Here is an 8196-nt window from a genome sequence, read left to right on the forward strand (position 1 = left end):
ATTGCTCATTACAATTTCCCAGAGCCCAAACTGACCCAAAGACTCTTCATCTGCTGTCATAGATGATAAAGAAAAGCAGCAAATCCTCACAATTAAGAAGCTGCAACAAGAAAATCTTTGACGTTTCTGCTTTAAAAATGACTTAAATGATTATCAAGAACAGTTTAATATAAAACCAAATACCTGCAAAACTTAAGACGTGAATCAGCCTCAGCTGCACTTTGTGTTTTGCATTAGCATGGTCTTTGTGAGCATGTCAATGTGCTGAGATTAGCTTTCAAAGCTCAGCCTCACAGTAGTGCTAACATGGCTGTGCAGACTCTGTAGATCTGTGATTCATGGGATTCCTGTAATGGCCGTGCAGAGAAACAGGTTTTAAGCCAGGTGCGTGACTCAGAGACGGGCAGGCAGGTAAGACGCGTGAGTCACGGTCAGAGATCAGGCCGGCGAATAAAACAGAAAAATGTATCCAAAGGTGTGGCAGCGGTCCAGCGGGCAGCCCGGTGATCATGCTGGCAGAACAGAAGGCTGGAGAGCTGAGGCGTAAGCACAATAGACAATCTGGCAACCGGTAAATGGAAATGGGCTGGTACACACACACTGCAGGACTGATGAGGAAATCGGAAACAAGTGTGTAGGTAGGTGGGGGAGGTCAGGTGATGGAGGATGGTGGGAAAAGGGTTGTTTCAGGGCAGGAGGGAGTGGCAGGATCGTGGAGTCCACACGTACATGGTGTGTTTGAAAACAGGGTTTTTAAATTTGATCTCCTTCCTTTTTCTTTCCTCCCTTTTAACACCGTCTCAGAATTCATCTCTGTCCATATAACACAACTATGATGCATATCACACGAGCATTCCTGCACAGTGGCCATATGTTTCTTTCCTGATGATGTAATTACCCTCTAGTGTCACTTCCTGAAGCCCTATTCAGTACTACTGAGTGAGAAAAGTCAGAGTCACGAAGTGATTTTAATTTCTTAACCTAACCACATAGGTTTGGTGCCTAAACCTAACCTAAGTATTTTTTGGTGCTTGACCACAGAGCCCTTTACGTTCAAAACTGACCCTAGAGGGGACGGTGGAGGGTCATATTTCGAAGCTTAATGCAAAGCTGCCTTATTTGACAAGTTGGGAGTGAGAACGTGTTGAAATGTTCAGCTAAGATTCGGGCAGTATTGTGATGGATTTCACTGAAGTTAATGGTGTCTGACTTAATAGTGGGACTAGAAGAAAAGTCAGGATTTTTACCAAAGTCAGTAAAATTAATCCTCTGGGCAACATGAATGTGTGTGGAAAATGTCACGGCAGTCCATTTAATCAGCGCTCGCCAACCGACAGATGGCTGAAACAAAGAAACAAACATAAAAACTATTTTTTCTTAGCTCCTCTGTTCAGGCGGAAACAACCCTGTACATGATTGGAGTGAGTCAAACAGTTTGCAATTTGATTCCTGCGGTTTCATCTCGTTAATACATACAGCACTCACTACTCACTCTCAGTGGGTGGACTCGCGTCAGCTGTACACCACTTTAGAGGAGTTTCCACTCGGAGAGTTTCTCCACCTGCTGGGAGCCACAAACGGCTCCAATTTTAGATCCTCCATCAGTCCAAAAATAAACTGCTACTATCGTTTCTCATCTGCGTTGGAGCAGAAACAACCATCCCGTGTTTGTTCGGGGATTGAAATCGAGAGATTAAACACTCGTGTCGTTTGGATGCCAAAACTCTGACTTTGGCAGAGCAGTGCTTCCAGTTTCTTGTGACGGTAGTGTCTTTACATTCACTACTGTAATTTATTGATCCTTTTTAATGCCGGAGTACAGCCTCACAGAGCAGCCGGCATGGGCTGTGGAGTCTTAGTCATGGGGTCAGGCAGGTCTCGGGACAGAAATAATAAAGGATACTGAGTGTGGGAGAGCTATCTCGGGCATCATGAGACTATTTTAAGCAGAAGCAGAACGGGAAATGGGAGGTGTGAGGATGGATGGGAAGACGGTATCATTGATGGGAACTCGAGGCGTGTCATATATAAAAAAAATCCCCAACAGACTAATTTGTCCTCACGATTTTAAGATGTTGTCTTAATTTAGCGTAACTTCTCACCTTTATGCCGTTAGTCTCACCATGCTCGTACCCTCTCAATATGGATTATTTTTAATTAACACTGTTTTATTTTCTATCTTTTTATAGAGACCAGAGTGCTTCACAAATGATTCCTCTGCCGTCCTAAAGGTGTTTGCTGCACTGATCAAAAGAGGAGGAAGAGGCAAAACGTATAATCTGTCGTGCGATATTATCATATTGGTGTAAATGTTGTCTGATACGTGCTGATCTGAAAACTTGCTTTTAGAGATTATAATGCAGAAAAAAGATGCTGTGATGCCAGTGAAGTTTATTGTTTCAGGTCACTGACGTCACTTCAAGGTTCAATATGAGATTTTAAACACAGATTTTGGCACTCTCGACTTCCCCGTGTGTGTTGTTAGCCTAGCTTCTCATTGGTTCATGTGACTTACGTGCTAAAAGCTGCTAAATGGCTTCAACTATAATTAGCTGTTACCGACATTTTACATTGTTCTGGCAATGTTGCAACTGCTAGTCGTCACTGAATGTCGTATAAAGCACCAAGTCTGTTGTTAAACTGTAAAATAACCTGCCTCCGTTACAAAACTATCCTTGTCAAAGTGTTTGACAGCAACATTTGAGTGAAAAATAAAAAAGGTGTTTTAAAAAAATTCTGTGTATATAAAACTATCAGCTAGAATTTCTGTACTTCCTAATGAGGGTGTACTTATCGGCCCAGCGTCTTTATATTGTCTTAAAGCTGAATTCTTTTATGTCATTAAATTAGAAAGACAATCAAGTTTAAAAAGCACATGAGGTTAACGAATAATAATGTCAATGCTGTGTTTACAGCTCGCTCTGCTGTTCCAAGCGTCCAAAATTAATCATTCAAGCTGCTTTAAGGATTCAAACTTTTAAAAACATTCATTTAAAGACAGTTAAAGGCAGGTTTGTTGGGATTGTTCCCAGACAAACTCAGTAATTTTAAACAAAAACTGCAAAATTGTCTTTTCATATTACACACCCTGGTCTAAATAAACACCACATTCTCAATGCGTAACGCCAAAATGCAACAAATGAGTTGAGAAAGCTTCCAGTTGTCCAGTTTCCCATCATCAACTGAACCTAGAGTACTGAATATTAAAGATGCTTGTGAGTTTTTAAGACAGACATGTGTTTTATTAATAAATGTGCCTCCCCTGGTACCAGCACTGATGACCCACCGCCCCCAGCAGTCGCAGCAAAGCCTCATGGGAACTGAGAAGAGTCGGCTGGTCGCGATCAGCCAGCAGAGAAACGTGACTCATTATTTTGACAAGCTGAATTAATGAAATTATCTCCAGGAGATTATTAAATTCACATTTCATCTTCATTCTTCAACACACTGCGAGGAAACTGTTGCTAACGGACGTTCATCGTTAATATTTCATCAACATTTATCAGGAAATAAAAGGTTATTATACAATGACTCAACTTTAATGAAATCAGATCTCTGTTCTTCAATCATCCGAAATCACTCTTCACAATGTGAGTTATTGTGTTAATCTGAAAAGAGCACATCCTTCAGTAAAAGTACCAACGCTGGCTAATGGCTCTTTACAAAGCTTTCATATTCCCACTTGTCCTTCGACCAAAGGCAGTGAAGACAAAGAAGAATCGAGTTTTTGTTTGAGAGAATAAAAAACAACCTCAAGGAGACTCGTGACCCTGAAATGCTTCGTTTCCCCCCCAGACGTTCTGCGAGACACTTAATGCCTCGACTCCGAGCAGTCAGGTTTCCCTGCTGAGGGCAGGAAACAGGAAAGAGCCTGAAAAAACAAGCAATCAGCCGTTTGGCATCTCATCAGCATGCCAATGAGCCAGTCTGATCTCCACAAAGTAAACTTTTGAGAAACAGGAATAAAAAGTCTGCTTATGGCTGATTTAAGCACTTCGAGATGTGATGTCTTATTTCTAAAGCACAGAGGCCAAACAGATGGACAGGCCGGTCGCTAGAATAAAAACATTTGTACGTTTTCAGCTGTTAGTGGCAACAAAACCAGACAACTTAAATGAGACTTTAAGGACATTTTCAAGTCGTGTTAGCAGCAACAAAACTGGATATTTTTGGTGCAACATCGGGACATTTTACAACTGAGTTAGTGGCAACAAACTAGGATATTTTTAATGAGATGTGAGTGTGTTTTCCAACCGTGTTTTTGGCAGCAAAACCAGATATTTCTAATGAGATGTCAGGACACTTACCAGCTGTGTTAGTGGCAACAAAACTGGATATTTTCGACAAGACATTGTAATATTTTCCAACCATGTTGGCGCAACAAAAGTTGATTTTTTTAACAGGACGTTGGGACACTTTCCAGCTGAATTAATGTCAAAAGAAACAAATATTCTGAACGAGACATCCAGACATTTTCCAGTTGTGTTTGTGGCAACAAAATGGGATATTTTTGACGTGACACTGCAACATCTTCCAACCATGTTAGCAACAACAAAAGTTGATATTAATACGTCTGGAAAACGTCCCAACGTCCTGTTAAAAATGTCAACAGAAACTAATATTTTGAACAAGACATCGGGATATTTTTCAGCGTTGTTACTGGCAACAAAATGGAATATTTCTAACAAGACATGAGGACGTTTTCCAACTGTGTTAACGTCAACAAAACCGGACTTATTTGATGAGAAGTTGGGACATTTTCCAGCTGTGTTTGTGGCAACAAAACTGGATATTTGTTTCCAACCATGTCAGCTCAACAGAAGTTGTGTTATTTTTAAACAAGACATCAGAACATTTTCCAGCCTTGTTAGCGGCAAGAAAAACAGATATTTTTGATGAGACTTTAGACCATTCCCAGTCGTCTTTGAGGCAACACACCAGGATATTTTCAACAAGACCTCTGAACATTTTCAAAACATGATATCAAAACCTGATGAAACATATCCAGACATTAAGCACATCGTTGTCACAACATAACAAATGAAAACTGAACATAAAATAATGTAAAGCTTCAACTGAAACAACTGTGATTTGTTTGGATGAACGCAAAACGTTCTACTTGTTATTGGTGAGCATCAACTCGTGCTTTCTCTGCTTTCACTACATTACTGATGTAGACAAAATGTTGTTGTGTCTTGTTTAAAGACCCCCCCCCCCCTTCAGGTTGTTAGAGCTTAATCTCCAGAGAGAGTCCTTCATCATCAGCTGCTGGTCCGGCCCTCGCAGCACCTTTGATTGAACCGGAGTCTTGTTATTTTTCAGGACTAAAGAAGCGGCCGAAGTGGAGCGTGTGGAATATAGATCGGATGATAAATACTAATAGATTGATGGAAATTGGTGCGTACAGAGCCTCAGTGTGCAGTTGCAGCTCGCGGCACACATTCACAGGGTGTTGTAAGATAATAACTCTGCTGAAAGCCTTTTAATTTGCGGGTATTAAACTCTTCTCTGCCAAAAAACAGCAGAGTTCACGGCTCTCTTTATGTAATAGCTTTTGTTAGTCCCTCGCTCCCACAGAGAGCTGTTGTCATAGCGATGCAACCGTCTCCAGCTCATCGCTGCGTCTTTTTTTATTGCTGTCATGTTGCAGGAGGACGCCGGTTACAACTCATCAAACTTCTGATCTCCCACTGAGGAGACGAGAAATGAGATGGGACTAAACAAAAACACACACAAAAAAAATCACATCAACAACATTCCAGCACAAACCTGTGAGACGCTCCCGCAGACGACTCCTGGGTGGCTCGCCATCTAACAGCACTCACAGGAAGTAGGTCAGATCATGACTCGAAATGCCTTTTACCATTTTAAAGCGAACACCGAAAACTTCTGACTGTATCCACGTCTGACAGTAAGGGACAAACATTAAAACATTTTACAGTGTTGATGTGTCCTCTGTGACTCACAGTAATCACAATTAAAATGATTTGTTGGCCCAACGTGACGCAGCATCCTCAGACTATCGCTGCTCCAGTGTGTAATGCACACTTTAAAATCCTGCAGGTTTAAACTTGAAACTCGTCTAATAAAGACTTTAAAACACTGTAACTGTCTTTTATTCTTGTGCCTTCGTTCAGACCACTCTAAAAAAAAGGCATCGAAACAAGAAGCAAGAGAGTTTACCAGGCACATGTGCCGCTAACGCAGGATACGTGGCCCGGTCGTAACAGTTAGCGGCTAATTTAGGGCCTGATGCACCAAACTGATGTCAAAGATTTCAATCAGAAGAGACTCGTTATTTGAGAAAGCTTGGCAGTGAGACTCCATCGTGATGAAGTAATATTTAGGGAGGTGATGAAGCTGTGCGTAGAACAGGAAACCCCTGATGGAGTCGAGACACTGGTGGTGGAGATGGAGGAAGACGGTTCCTGGAGATCTGATGAGGGGAGTTGATTCTGGTGAGCAGAAGAGCTGGAGGATGATGGGCATTCGGGGGTCGATGGGCATTCGGGGGTCGCACAAATGCCTGAAATGACAGCTGAGTACGTGAAGAAACACCAGGAGAGAGGTGAAGGAAAAGATAGTCTTCATGATTGAACTTGCGCTGAGCTTCATGAGACGAAGGTCGACTGTTTCTTGTCTCCTTGCGTCTCGGCCGATAAGCTGCACGTGAACACAGTGCTGTCAAAAATATCGAAATATCAATACATCACGATTTCAAATATTTGAAACCACTTCAACACTCACTTTGTTGCAGTGTCGATACAGCAGTACTGGCTGGGGTTGTTTCTTCTCTCTCTCCTCTCTGACACAAACACCGCTGTAATGCCCACGTAGCCCCGACTCCTCCAGAGGTAGATCAATATAAACATCTAAAAATGTACACCGCCTTCCATGTTGTGTCAGTGTTTCCCCCGTGGTATTATACTGTACAGAAGTTGGAAATTCCAAAGAAAATTCTGTGTGTGGATAAACAAACAGCTATTATTGAAAAGCAGAATGTTTTGACACCATTTTCGGTGAAATAACTGCTTCTAATAGAGGATGCGTTTGATAAAAAGCAGAGGAGGAGAAAAAAAAGGAGAAAAACGTGCTACGACAGTATCAGGTTCACGGGGCTTTCCCTTCCAGATCGAATCAATTTTATTTATAACGGCCAAAATCACAAACACATCACCTCAGTGGGATTTACAGTCTGTACAGTGAACGACATCCTCTGTCCTCAGACCCTCGATTCAAGTGAGGAAAAACTTATATTAAAAAATATTGAAGAAAAAAGACGGAGGAGCCGCAGAAGAGGATCCCTCTTCCAGGACGTACAAACATGTAGTAGATGTCGCATGTACAGAAACAGAACAACAAAATCACAGTTGATTGTTGCATTGACCAAATATCTGACACAAATAAATTATATAAAATATATTTGAAGCTTGTGGATCTATGAGCAGGCCTCCACTCTTCCGTGGAGAATGATCGCTGATGTCAAGTCTACGCGCTCAATCGGCCAAAAAGCCGCTGACAAGTGCCGTCCAGTGTTCATCGGTGCGGGAAACACCACACTGACAATCTGATGTTTTGTGAATAATCTTTTACTTTTTTTTCTATGACCTGGTCTCAACTTTGAGGGAAAGTTCTTAGACAGTGTCGTATTTCTACGGATTTTCTTCACGAGGAGCAACTCTTTGTACGAGAAGGTTTTATGAATACGGCCCCCGCGGTCCTTGAAAAGTCTGGAGATTTCTACTTCTCTCAGAAGTTTGATAAAAGCCTGAAGTTCTTTCACAAACAGGCAAAAATGGGACAAAAGGGCAAGATTTGCGTGTGTGTGAGGCGAACAGACTGATCTTTATGACGAAGGAAGTGATGAAGACAACGGACTCAGTGTTCATCTCAACACGCTCTGGAAACGACCGGCTCATTGATCAAACTGTGTGTGTGTGTGTGTGTGTGTGTGTGACAGCAGTCTATAAACCTACAGACGAACTTTCAGTCCTTCAGTCACATGATGCTTCATCATCATCATCATCATCACCACCGCAGCTTATATCACAACTTCTCCTCTGATTGGAGGACGAATGACGTCAGTGCTGATTGGCTGATTTCACACAAGTGCACTTTTCTACAGCCTGTGGAAACATGAGTCAGCGTCTCACAGTGAACATTAATCAGCTTCTTTTATTTCCAGACGTAGAAGAA

The sequence above is a fragment of the Pagrus major genome, chromosome 13 (assembly GCF_040436345.1).
Source record: "Pagrus major chromosome 13, Pma_NU_1.0".
In the NCBI taxonomy this organism is placed as follows: Eukaryota; Metazoa; Chordata; class Actinopteri; order Spariformes; family Sparidae; genus Pagrus; species Pagrus major.